At 41.7% G+C, this 14,424-nt stretch overlaps 1 pseudogene across 1 annotated transcript; it reads right to left on the minus strand.

The window, feature by feature from the left end:
- Window positions 1-2,978: 2,978 nt before the first annotated feature.
- On the minus strand, window positions 2,979-14,381 carry LOC106580909 (uncharacterized; annotated as a pseudogene). Its single transcript, XR_014381890.1, has 9 exons — window positions 14,086-14,381; window positions 13,693-13,765; window positions 8,524-8,668; window positions 8,013-8,126; window positions 7,354-7,677; window positions 6,576-6,682; window positions 4,852-4,954; window positions 4,298-4,411; window positions 2,979-3,920 (listed from the first exon to the last, which is right to left on the minus strand). The product of XR_014381890.1 is annotated as an uncharacterized LOC106580909 (transcript).
- Window positions 14,382-14,424: the final 43 nt, after the last annotated feature.

A 14,424-nucleotide genomic window follows, 5' to 3' on the forward strand; every position in this document is an offset into this window, starting at 1 on the left:
TATACAACGTTTGACATGTTTGAACGAACGGAAATATATTTTTTCCCCTCGTTCATGACGAGAAGTCCGGCTGGCTTACATCATGTGCTAACGAGACGGAGATTTTTGGACATAAATGATGAGCTTTTTTGAACAAAACTACATTCGTTATGGACCTGTGATACCTGGAAGTGACATCTGATGAAGAGAATCAAAGGTAATGGATTATTTACATAGTATTTTCGATTTTAGATCTCCCCAACATGACGTCTAGTCTGTATCGCAACGCGTATTTTTCTGGGCACAGTGCTCAGATTATTGCAAAGTGTGATTTCCCAGTAAGGTTATTTTTAAATCTGGCAAGTTGATTGCGTTCAAAAGATGTAAATCTATAATTCTTTAAATGACAATATAATATTTTACCAATGTTTTCTAATTTTAATTATTTAATTTCTGACGCTGACTTGACTGCCGGTTATTGGAGGGAAACGATTTCCTCAACATCAATGCCATAGTAAAACGCTGTTTTTGTATATAAATATGAACTTGATAGAACTAAAAATGCATGCATTGTCTAACAATGTCCTAGGAGTGTCATCTGATGGAGATTGTAAAAGGTTAGTGTATCATTTTAGCTGGTTTTATGGTTTTGGTGACCCTGTCTTTGACTTGACAAAACATTACACACAACTCTTGTAAATGTACTGTCCTAACATACTCTAAATTTATGCTTTCGCCGTAAAACCTTTTTGAAATCGTAAAACGTGGTTAGATTAAGGAGATGTTTATCTTTCAAATGGTGTAACATAGTTGTATTTTTGAAAAATTTGAATTTTGACATTTATTTGGATTCAAATTTGCCGCTCTTGAAATGCACCTGCTGTTGATGGAGTGCACCACAGGTGGCACGCTAGCGTCCCACCTAGCCCCAAGAGGTTAACGAGAGTCTTGTCTTTAAAATGGTGTAAAATAGTCATATGTTTGAGAAATTGAAGTTATAGCATTTTTGAGGTATTTGTATTTCGCGCCACGGGATTCCACTGGCTGTTGACTAGATGGGACGCAAACGTCCCACCTTGCCCAGGGAGGTTAAAAAGAAAACAATAGGCAAAATAGTGAATATTTACTTTTTCCTTATGAGTCATCAAAGGTAAAGGGGGAGGAATATGTTGTGATTGATATGGCAGGCAAAAACCTGAGAAGATTCTGTACAGGAAGTGGCCTGTCTGACAAGTTGTTGTTCATCTTGGCTCTTTTTATTGAAGACTGAGGATCTTTGCTGTAACGTGACACTTCCTACGGCTCCCATAGGCTCTCAGAGCCCGGGAAAAAGCTGAATGATATCGAGGCAGCCCCAGGCTGAAACACATTTACGCTTTTGGCAAGTGGCCGATCAGAGGACAATGGGCTTAGGCGCGTGCCCGAGTCGACCCAGTGCTTTATTTTTTTTCGTCTGTTTACCTAAATGCAGATTCCCGGTCGGAATATTATCGCTTTTTTACGAGAAAAATGGCATAAAAATTGATTTTAAACAGTGGTTGACATGCTTCGAAGTACGGTAATGGAATATTTAGAATGTTTTTGTCACGAAATGCGCCATGCTTGTCACCCTTCTTTACCCTTTCGGATAGTGTCTTGAACGCACGAACAAAACGCCGCTGTTTGGATATAACTATGGATTATTTGGGACCAAACCAACATTTGTTATTGAAGTAGAAGTCCTGGGAGTGCATTCTGACGAAGAACACCAAAGGTAATAACATTTTTCTTATAGTAAATCTGACTTTGGTGAGTGCTAAACTTGCTGGGTGTCTAAATAGCTAGCCCTGTGATGCCGGGCTATCTACTGAGAATATTGCAAAATGTGCTTTCACCGAAAAGCTATTTTAAAATCGGACATATCGAGTGCATAGAGGAGTTCTGTATCTATAATTCTTCAAATAATTGTTATGCTTTTTGTGAACGTTTATCGTGAGTAATTTAGTAAATTTTTAGTAAATTCACCGGAAGTTTGCGGGGGGTATGCTAGTTCTGAACGTCACATGCTAATGTAAAAAGCTGGTTTTTGATATAAATATGAACTTGATTGAACAAAACATGCATGTATTGTATAACATAATGTCCTAGGTGTGTCATCTGATGAAGATCATCAAAGGTTAGTGCTGTATTTAGCTGTCTTCTGGGTTTTTGTGACATTATATGCTAGCTTGAAAAATGGGTGTCTGATTATTTCTGGCTGGGTACTCTGCTGACATAATCTAATGTTTTGCTTTCGTTGTAAAGCCTTTTTGAAATCGGACAGTGTGGTTAGATTAACGAGAGTCTTGTCATTAAAATGGTGTTAAATAGTCATATGTTTGAGAAATTGAAGTAATAGCATTTCTAAGGTATTTGAATAACGCGCCACAGGATTCCACTGGCTGTTACGTAGGTGGGACGATTTCGTCCCGCCGGCCCAAGAGAAGTTAAACAATGCCCATGTTAATTTCTGCTCCCGTCTCATGTCCTGTTCTTATATTAGTTGTATAAGTAATACAGTGTGCTATACAACAGTTAGTGATTCATTTAATCGCTATTTCTGACTTTTGTGAGCCCTCTCCTTGGCTGGAAAATGGCTGTATGGTTTTCTGTGACTAGGTGCTGACCTAACATAATCGCATGGTGTGCTTTCTCCTTAAAGCCTTTTTTTTTTAAATCGGAAACTGTGGTTGGATTTACAAGAGGTTTATCTTTAAAATGGTGTATAATACTTGTATGTTTGAGGAATTTTAATTATGGGATTTCTGTTGTTTTGAATTTGGCGCCGTGCAATTTCACTGGTTGTTGTCGAGGTGGGACGCTACTTTGTTTACAAGCATTTCTTTCATTGATCCCTAATATTCTGAACCTTCTCTCCATATATTCTAGTGATTCTCAAGAAAATTGTAGTTAAAGGTACAAAGGGATGGATTTAGAGAAATGTACTGAACATTTTATTGAATGAAAACACATAAAAATGGTTGGCCAGCAAGTGGGAGGGTTTTCAGCAGTTTAATAAATGTTAACCACGCCTGCAAAGTCCATTACGCATCTGCATAAGGTAAGTCTGAATACCAACTATTGAGAAGTGTGTAGGAAAGATGTGTGTAGGAAAGGCATACATTTCCTACGTCTGAATCAGGCCCCCTAGTGGCTGTGGCTCCGAGCGACAAACACGTACACATACACACACAACATGCAGGCATGTACACACACACACACACACACATACGCAAACGTACACTGGCAGAACTGTCAAATGGCAGAGCCTGATAAAATCACACACACATTCAGGTTACAGCTGGGTCACCTACAACACAGGCCCAGGTCACATGTGGTTCTATACAGCCGTGGCTAACGCAGTTACACACTGAGCAGGGGCAGACTGTATCATGGTGTTTGGTTAATAAAACATCCAAGGTGTGACATTAAAGGGCTTAAGGTATGACTCTATAGGGAACTGAGACAAGAGCAAATGAAAAGTGCCAATCAAATGAGACTACCGGGGGAAGAGGGAGTCACAGGTAGACCAGGAATCAGCCTGTATGTAGAGCAGTTCAGACGTGCCCGGATGTTTCTGGAACGCTCTGGCCTGAGGGACACACACCTTCAGGGTCACGTCTCTCCATGTCATCGTCAAGATGTGGTTGACCTAGAAACTGACACAAGAATCAGTAACAGGAGGTAGAAACATCCCCCCCGGCAAGCGGACTGCCGTCCTCATCCCTCCTGTCCAGTCCTGTACCCTTGTGAGTCTGACAGATGCTCCGAGGCAGACAAAGAGACAGAGAGAGAGATGGGCCATTTTGGATCCTGTTTGAACCATTACCTGTCTCAGTGACTCACCTTGGGTATCTCTCCCTCGTGGCCCTCCAGTCTGGAGATGCACTGGTAGCTGGCAGCGCTGTACACTCTCGCTGTGCCTAAGAGTCAGGGGGAAATATTGATTTCTCAAAACATCCGGTGGTATTGCTTGAGCGAAGATGAAGTTTAACCTTAAAATAAAAGAAATTCAATTGAGCTGGCCTGGTTAGTCATACACCATAGTTGCCGGAACTGTGCTGGAAAGGACAATGTGAAAAATACATTTTCAAGCCACCACAGTATGATCTGGGTTGGCATGATAGTGTGAAATGGGGGTGGCTGGGCTGGGTACAGAACGGATATAATTGTTCAGTGCCTGGGACATTGTTCAATCCAGGAACTTTGTATTGACAGTCATGGAAAAAGCAGAAGTAGAGGTACCCCATAATTAATTAGAACACCATTAGTGTGATATACTGTATCTCTGTGGTCATACCGTCAGCCGAGGCGGTGGCTATGAGTTGACCGGTGTAGTCGAAACACACATCCAGCACCACGTCTTCATGGCTGCTAGTGTGGCCATTCACTTCCCACTCACTGCCTCCCACACCTGGGGAAGCGGAGACACACATACACATTTCGGTTCACAAACACATACTGTAAGGACACAAACACACACGTGCAAACACATAAGCACACACACGCGCGCACATACGCATTCACAAACACACACAGACACACGTACAAACACACACAATGGCAAAATGTCAAATGTTAATGAATCTATTTTTAAAAACCTTTAACAAAAACAACCAGCTTGGTTAGCGCTCTAACAACACAATGGTTGTGTTTTCCCCTCTTCACAATCTCCTCTTCAAGAATGCAGCCATGTGAATAATTCACACAACTACCCAGAAAACGTGACTCATCTTGGAATGATTCAAGGATTTCAATTTCCTTTTTAAATGATGCAGAGCTTAAGTGATAGGAGACTCTACTAGAGAAAGAGAGAGAAAGAGAGAGAGGATGTGAGAGAGGATGAGAGCTCACCCTACTGCTTTTATCCATGGAGCCGGTGATGAGAAGGGAGCAGTCCCAGTCAAACTGAACACTGCTGGTCTCCCCTCTGTGACCTATCAGTGTGTGGACACGCCTGGTAGAATGAGAGTAGGGCGGTAATGGTGGTTAGACAATGACACAAACACATGGATGGACATGCAAACACACACACACACACACACACACACACACACACACACACACACGGATGGACACGCAAACTCCACACTGCCCTTTCCCACCTGGACAAAAGGAACACCTATGTGAGAATGCTGTTCATTGACTACAGCTTAGCGTTCAACACCATAGCGCCCACAAAGCTCATCACTAAGCTAAGGACCCTGGGACTAAACACTTCCCTCTGCAACTGGATCCTGGACTTCTTGATGGGCTGCCCCCAGGTGGTAACGGTAGGCAACAACACATCTGACCCCTCAGGGGTGCGTGCTTAGTCCCCTCCTATACTCCCTGTTCACCCACGACTGCGTGGCCAAACATGACTCCAACACCATTATTACATTTGCTGATGACACAACAGTGGTAGGCCTGATCACTGACAATGATGAGACAGCCTATAGGGAGGAGGTCAGAGACCTGGCAGTGTGGTGCCAGGATAACAACCTCTCTCTCATTTGTGAGCAAGACAAAGGAGATGATTGTGGACTACATTAACATCGACGGGACTGAAGTGGAGTGAGTCGAGAGTTTCAAGTTCCTTGGTGTCCACATCACCAACAAACTATCATGGTCCAAAAACCAAGACAGTTGTGAAGAGGGCACTACAACACCTTTTCCCCCTCAGGAGACTGAAAAGATTTGGCATGGGTCCCCAGATCCTCAAAAAGTTCTACAGCTGCACCATCGAGAGCATCCTGTCCGGTTGCATTACCGCCTGGCATGGCAACTGATCAGCATCTGACTGGAAGGCGTTACAGAGGGTAGTGCGTACAGCCCAGTACATCACTGGGGCCAAGCTTCCTGACATCCAGGACCTCTATACTAGAAGGTGTCAGAGGAAGGCCCAAAAAATTGTCAAAGACTCCAGTCACCCAAATCATAGACTGTTCTCTCTGCCTCTGCACGGCAAGTGGTACTGGAGCGGCAAGTCAAGGACCAAAAGGCACCTTAACAGCTTCTAACCACAAGCCATAAGACTGCTGAGCAACTAAACTAATCAAATTGCCACCCAGACTATTTACAATGAACCCCCCCCCCCCCCTGTTTTTACACTGCGGCTACTCACTGTTTATTATCTATGCATGTATGCATTATCTATGCATTATCTATGCATGTATCTATGCACATTGAGTCGGTACCGGTACCCCCTGTATATAGCCTCGTCATTGTTATGTAAATGTCTTGCGTTACCTCGTGATTGATTATATTTTTTAAACTTTTGTTAATTTAGTAAATATTTGATTAACTCTATTTCTTAAAACTGGATTGTTGGTTAAGGGCTTGTAAGTAAGCATTTCACGGTAAGGTCTACACCTGTTGTATTCGGCGCATGTGACAAATACAATTTGGTGTGATTTGATTGTACGACACACATGGATGGACACGTAAAAAACACACAGACACACACACACACAAGCACATGGATGGACACACAAACACACATGGATGGTCACGTAAACACACACACATGGATGGACACGCAAACACACACACATTGCTGGGCACGCAAAAACACACACAAACACTTGGGCTCTCACCTCCCAGATGGAACATCCCACAGAGAAACAGTGTGGTCAAAGGAGCCAGTGACTAGCTGGTCACCCACTGTGTTAAACGACAAGGAGATGATCTCTGCTGAGTGGCCCTGAGAGAGGAAGGAGAGAGAAGGGGAGGGGGAGAAGGAGGTGAAGAGAGAAGAGAATTCAATTCGTTACACTTGCAGAGTTCTCAAAAGAACAGTCAAATAAATGAGCTATTCTTTCTCCTTTGAAAAAGCTAAATTGCACAATTTCATCCAATTCAGTTCGAGGAAGACATTTTCCTTTTTGTGCTCGAGTCACCATATTCACCAGCATGACTAATGTAGGAATAATTGAAGTAGGAGATGTAGAGAAGAGGTAGAGAGGAGGCATAGAGAGGAGCACACAGAATCCCCTCTCTGGAACACATAGCCACACAGTTTGCCCACGTGCAGCAGGAAACTGCTGCATGTCCTGTAGTTGAGTATGTAGATAGATAGATTACCTAATGAATGCATTACAGTCACAGCTTCATACACACATATGATGGGAGAATAGAACGCAGTAAGCAGGGTGACTGCTGGACCAGCACATGAATGATCATATAAAAAAATTAATAGATGAATGCATATCAATGACTGAATTAAGTCATTAATGAATGGATGTGGACTTGGCTGATTGTGAGATTGTGTGGTGATGAGAGGAAAGGAGAGAAGAGAAAGTGAGTGAGAGAGTGTGAGAGAAAGTGGAGAGAGAGAGAGAGAGAGAGAGAGCTAATATCTGTCAGTGTAGCTACCTCCTCTCCAGTCTGGACGTCCCATAGCTTGGCCGTAGTGTCCATGCTACCCGTGGCCACCAAGGTTGTTTAAACGCCAAACATACATGGTCGGCACCGAAAACTGTGTTAGCTGCCATTCACATAAAAAATCTGATTCGAAGCTCACTGCAATCCTATTTATACTGAAAGACAAGTCCAATCTCTCAGAAAGTCCAATCTTTAGATTAGAAAGTCACTCCTACTATTTCCACAGTGTCTCCTCGGAAGGTGTGGAAACATTTGCCTGTCTCGGCACTCCACATCCTGCAGGTCTTATCAAAGGACCCAGTGGCAATCTTGTCCCTGGATTAAAGAGAAGAAATGAAGGTAAGATTTGAGATAGGAAAAATACTTTATTTTGACCACCAACAACTCTTTCCCAATGGAGGAATATAGGATAGGCATAAGGCTCTCTGGGACCTTAGAGTCTCAGTCGGAGTACTGATCTAGGATCAGTTTAGCATTTTAGATCATAATGAATCAGGTTATATGGACAGGGGGGGACCTGATCCTAGATCAGCACTTCTACTCTGAGATGCTTTATGAATACAGGTCCTGGTGTTTTTATACCTGGGGTAGAGTAACAGGAAGGTGGTTACCCCTAGGGGTTGTTGAAGGCAATGCCGTACACCACGTACCTGTGGCCCTCCAGTGTGTGCAGCTCCTCGCCTGACGCCGTGTCCCTTATTTTACGTCCTGTCATAGCTCCCAGTTATAGAACTTCAGTCACACAATACATGTGACTGCAGCGCCTGCAAGGGAGAAGGGAGGAGGACATTTCTTTTTACGCCGAGGCGGTTTACTTGACTGCATTAATCCAGTTTACATCTATACGTTTGACCATGTAATACCCATACATAATACATCTGGCTTTAATGTGCCGAGGAAGAGTCCTGAATTCTACAATTCCCACCCCCTGCTGCCATCTAGGGTTCAAATGAGGAATTACAGGATGGCTGTACTGTTTACACCCATTTCACTGGCAGTGTGGTCATACCAGTTAATGGCTGTCTATGGCTGCACCCAAATTCTTCACCGTTTTCCCAGTGTGCACTTGGATGATAATGTGGCAGGCAATGACATTATCATTAAGAAAAGAGCCTAATGGAAATAAATATGTAGCTCAAAATGATGGAAACTGTATTTGACCTTGAAGAGGTAGAACCTGCGGTTGTCCTGCTGACCCAGTTTCTCCTGCAGTCTGAGGATCAAGAGTTTGACTTGTTCGATGCGTGATACTGTGATCAGCGGCTCCGATTTCCTGATCTCAGATATTAACTCCTTGGTGTCTGTCCTGTATGGATAAATATGTGTCAGAGTGATGCATCATGGTCATTGAAAATAGGGGAATAGACGTCATACTGTATTGCAGGATCAGTGACGAAGTTGTGAAGAACTAGTGGGTGTGTTTTTCTACCTGTATCATCATCATCATCATCATACTACACTAGCACTAGTATAATAAACTGCATACATACAGAGCTGTCAACTCTAACGCATTGGCCGTGAGACACGCATTTGACCCTCTTCTTATATCTCATGCATTGAACATTACTTTTTTTATTTTTCTAATTAGTCTATTGTATAGTCATCGCATTAACTTTTCAACTGTGCTCCAAATCGTTTTGAAATCGGAGCATCAGCGCCTACAATTTAACATCATGAGCGGAACCTCTATCATTGCCCTGTCTTGCCCCAGTACTGTGAACCGCGTCACATTGAAGTGTATGATTGGTCTAGTTATGTGAGGGATCAAGGGGATTGGATGCATGTTTTAAAGAAACGCCCCTCAAGATTGGAGTGGAGCTGAATGGAGAAAGAGAACGTTCTCCGCTGAGTTTATAAAACTGTAAAAAGAGAAGCATGGGAACACTGTTTTATGTAAAATGCTGTCAACAAAATGTGGTTGCTGTTACACCCGTCCATTAATCTATTGCAGAATGCAGCCTTTTGACAGTATGTACTAAAATCGATCTAATCCATACTTGCATTAGTCCCCTTGTTTGGTATTTGGCATTTAGGATGTGACAACAAAAAGGCAGCAGACAGACAGACATACAGTATGTTTTAGCAGGAAAGTTTGGTAGGGTGACCTTTTGTAACTGTAAAAATGATTTTGTCAAACAGATTGTGAACCAAAAAGGCATGTTTGATTCTAGAGTGGAAAAATAAATATACAAATAATTTGGTTAGGGTGTAGGAACAGCTTTATGTCACCTTGTCTTCAGGAGATTTTATTATCTATTTACTTTATTTAGTCTGATCAGTGGAACAATTATCATTCTTAACAATGGGCTAAAATATAGGGTAATTACTGTGCATGTCAGCAAGAACACTATTGCTTCAAGTTCCTCGGTGTACACATCACTGACAATCTGAAAGGGTCCACCCACACAGACAGTGTGGTGAAGAAGACGCAATAGCACGTCTTCAACCTCAGGAGGCTGAAGAAATTTGGCTTGGCCCCTAAGACCCTCAAAAAGTTTTACAGATGCACAATTGAGAGCATCCAGTCGGGATGTATCACCGCCTGGTACGGCAATTGCACCACCCGCAACCACAACGCCCGCAACCGCAGGGCTCTCCAGAGGGTGGTGCGGTCTGCCCAACCTATCACCAGGGGCACAGCGCCTACCCTCCAGGACACCTACAACACCCATTGTCACTGGAAGGCCAAAAAGATCATCATGGACATCAACCACCCAAGCCACGACCTGTTCACCCCACAACCATCCAGAAGGCAAGGTCAGTATAGGTGTATCAAAGCTGGGACCGAGAGCCTGAAAAATAGCTTCTATTTCAAGGCCCTCAGACTGTTAAATAGTCATCACTAGCCGGCTACCACCCGTTTACTCAACTCTGCACCTTAGAGGCTGCTGCCCCATATACAAAGACATGGAATCTCTGGTCACTTTAATAATGGAACACTAGTCACTTTAATAATGATTGCATAATGCTTTACTCATTTCATATGTATATACTGTACTCTATTCTACTGTATTTCAGTCAATGCCACTCTGACATTGCACATCCTAATATTTCTATATTTTTTAATTCCATTATTTTACCTTTAGATTTGTGTGCATTGTTGTGAATTGTTAGATAATACTGCACTGTTGGAGCTAGGAACACAAGCCCTTTGCCCCCTAAAAAAATCAATTCCTTTGCGGCCAGTGGCCGTTGCGCCCTTGAGCTGAATATAATAATTATAATTCCCTTCTCCCGGTTGCTTGATCCAAAGCACCTCTCACTCACATACCCCAATTCTCATTAGCCAATGCCCGTCATGTGATCGGGTCTTTCTTTTTGCCAAACGTCAGCCTCAAAACCTTAATGACTTGGAGAAGATCTGCAAAGAGGAGTGGGACAAAATCCCTCCTGAGATGAGTGCAAACCTGGTGGCCAACTACAAGAAACATCTGACCTCTGTGATTGCCAACAAGGGTTTTGCCAACAAGTACTAAGTCATGTTTTGCAGACGGGTCAAATACTTATTTCCCTCATTAAAATGCAAATCAATTTATAACATTTTTGACATGCGTTTTTCTGGATTTTTTTGGTGTTATTCTGTCTCTCACTGTTCAAATAAACCTACCTTTAAAATTATAGACTGATCATTTCTTTGTCAGTGGGCACACATACAAAATCAGCAGGGGATCAAATACGTTTTTCCCTCACTGTAACAATGTATATATTCATTATAGATGTTTAGTATTGTTCCACAGTTGTTTTCTCGTCTCTCTGCCTCTTATAAAGAGACCCTCTGAGAAATGTGTGACTGAGACAGAACTCTGCAGGGGAGTGTAGGAAATAAGAGACTAGTCAGACGTTCCACAATACATCAACTTTGGAGAGTGGACATTTATTGCCTAGGCCTTAGAAAACACCGGAACTATTTTATCTCTCTTGCAAGTTTCTATAGCAGTGTATGCAGGGTCTTGGTCTGAAGAGTAGAAGGTAATGACGTATGCAGTGACATCACAAGGGCTGGACTTCAGGTTTAATAAAATAACTTGGGACCTTTTATATTTTGCAGAACTTACTCGGAAACATGCGTTATGTTCCTGTTGTCAACTTCTGTCTGCAATTGCATTAATAAAAGTTTTTTAATGATTTAATTAAAGATATTGTTGTCATAATGCTAATTTCACCAATGAGTCAATGATTGACAAGGAATGAGGAAACGAACCCCAACACTGTCGGCATCCAATGATTATCCAACTTGAATAAACGCTTGGAGGTAAGAATGACAGTAGTGGTGTAGTCTTCGACGATACAGATATCACTTATTATTGATATCTACATAATATTAGCACGTTGATGTGAATCACGCTGCTGCTCTCTCATTTAGCTATTTGCTCCTTACGGATTGTGGTTGTTGTGAATAGCTGTTCACAAATCTAAATGTGTATTTGAACCCAATAATGGTTGAATTCAATAAGTTTAAGCTGCCTATCAATCATTGTTTTTGAAACCAGTTGACAGCAAGTGAAAAATGTGCTCTTGCAACAGCTGCAGAGTGCGGATCCAAGCCTGTGGAATAGAAGTGGGGCTTTTATTGCTCAATCTAATTCATGCTGATAAAATAAATAAATCCATAGGTCTAATGGACCCATGCTCAAACTTACAAACTTTTGATAGACTTAAAGGGGCAATTTGTAGTTGCTACATCTATTTTTGGACCTATACATTATATACACAGTGCAAATAAGTCCTTAGTTTTGGGGCCATGCTCAGCTAAAACAATTTGGCTAATCTATACTTCCATATTTCCAAGTCCTATTCTTGAAGATCAAGGTGTATAACATTTATTGGAATGATTGGAATTCTGATAGACTTTGGTTTTTAATGTACAGATATAATTTAATTGTATTATTATATGTAGTAGAAAGTGATGGGTTAGAAGAAGCCTACATAACCAACCCATAAAGTAAAATTTAACATACATATATGGCCAGCTATATAAACTTGAACATTGATTTATCCTGCAATAGATGTTGTTCAATTGGTAACATACATTTTTGTCTTCTTCTAATACCTGTTAAGGGGAAAGTAATCTAAAAGTAACAGAATGTAATCAGATTACGGTACTGAGTTTGGGTAATCCAAAAGTTACATTACTGATTACAATTTTGGACAGGTATCTTGCAACTGTAACAGATTACATTTAGAAAGTAACCTACCCAACCCTGCATATACTAAATAATATAAGTGTGACATTTGTTTTGATTTAGAATGGACGATTGTCATGCACCTGTCTCATAACAGGGGTAGGGGGAAAAAATGTCATCTATGCACTTAAATAGCGAATGGAGGCAGTGGAGGCTGCTGCGGGGAGCTCATAATAATGACTGGAATGGAGCAAATGGAAGGGCATCAAACCATGTGTTTGATGTATTTGATACCATTCCCCTCATACCGCTCCAGCCATTACCACGAGCCCGTCCTCCCAAATTAAGGTGCCACCAACCTCCTGTGAATGGAGGAAACATTTTCCAGTTTAATTTTCATGCCAGCCAGGCAGGCTATACTACTGTTGTAAAGAGAAGCAATGTGCTTAATGTTAGGAAAGTTGAGAAACTCTGTTTTCTAACTCAAATTCATAGCCTAGAATTGTTGCGCAACATGAGCTCATGGGCTCTCATGAAATGTGATTAGATTTTCGATAACATTTGCATTGAAGTCATAGTGATTAGAGGGACAATAGATTGCTGAGTACCAGACAGTTAGCAAGTTTGGTAGGCTACTAATGACCATCAGCAGCATCAGAGATTGGAGAAGCCTATTACCATGACAAAACGGTCACATGGAATTTGGCTGCCGTCATGACTCGTGACTGCCGGTGTGGTGGTAATACGATCACCATAACAGCCCTAGTGGTAACACTCCCCGGCAACTTTCTACCTGAGAACAGGGATCAATCCGTGCTTCCAACCGTCCCACTGTTTCTATCTCATTTCATTGCTGTCTGAATTAATGAAGTGTCAAACCACCTAAAAAATGTCATCCCCCACAAAGTCGTCAAATTTTGAGTGTTCAAGTAATGTTCAAAACATTCTGAATACAGCTGACCTGTGTTTTTTATTTTTTTATTTGGTCATAGGCCTAAGCTATGTCAAAATACGTAGAATTGCAGGAAATTAGCCATGAAACAGTACAATTTTCCTGAGGGAGGACCCCCAGTCCCCACTCTAGGAGTTGTGCCAGAGGGCAATTAAATTCACATAGCAAATCTCACTCCAAGCTTTCTTCAAAAGTTGGCATGATCACTAATACAGCATCTTATTCATAACATGAATTGTACTATTGTCTACTCACACTGGAGACAAATCCAACAAATCAATGGATTTAGTCATCAGAGCTCCTCCTTTTTCATATTCCAGGATGATACCTGTGAACGAAAGGCATCAATTCAATATTCGAAACCAGACCAATTGTGAGATACAAGTTGCTTTAGGCCTACTTGTAACTTCAACTTGTGTGCCATGCATTAAATTGCTGTTACAGCTAACTGGTCTGGCTAGCACAGAGACCTAAGGTTATGGCTCTGGGCTAGCCTAGCCAGTTAGCTCTAGGTCAGAACAGCACTACTGTTAAAGTGTCTGTGTAGTTGCACAAAATGGTACAAATAATTAGCTATGTACTTGTCCAAACATTCATTAGTATCTTAATTATCAAGTATTTTAGCATCATCAACAACATATTCATTACCTGGTGGATAATATCTGAGAAAGAATCGTTTGAGTTTAATTTCGCTCCTCCAGCAGAAATCCCTTGTAAACAAAGCATTGTTATGGCGACAGACTAGTTGGAGCTCGGCCAGGATGCATGTGCAGATGGACTGAAACACCCAACTCACCCACAACTAACTTGTTCAAAAAAGACAGAACTTGTTCCATAACTGTGCACAAAACATGTACATAAAGTCAACAATAGAGACGAGAAAAACGTGGTAAACTCAGTGTCATGATAACTGAGGCTGACAAAAGCTTTCATTTTACCATCAGTGGGACTATTTCCCAATAGCTCAAAGTCTCCCTCATATAAACT

This window comes from Salmo salar, chromosome 20, assembly GCF_965601325.2.
Source record: "Salmo salar chromosome 20, fSalSal1, whole genome shotgun sequence".
Lineage (NCBI taxonomy): Eukaryota > Metazoa > Chordata > Actinopteri > Salmoniformes > Salmonidae > Salmo > Salmo salar.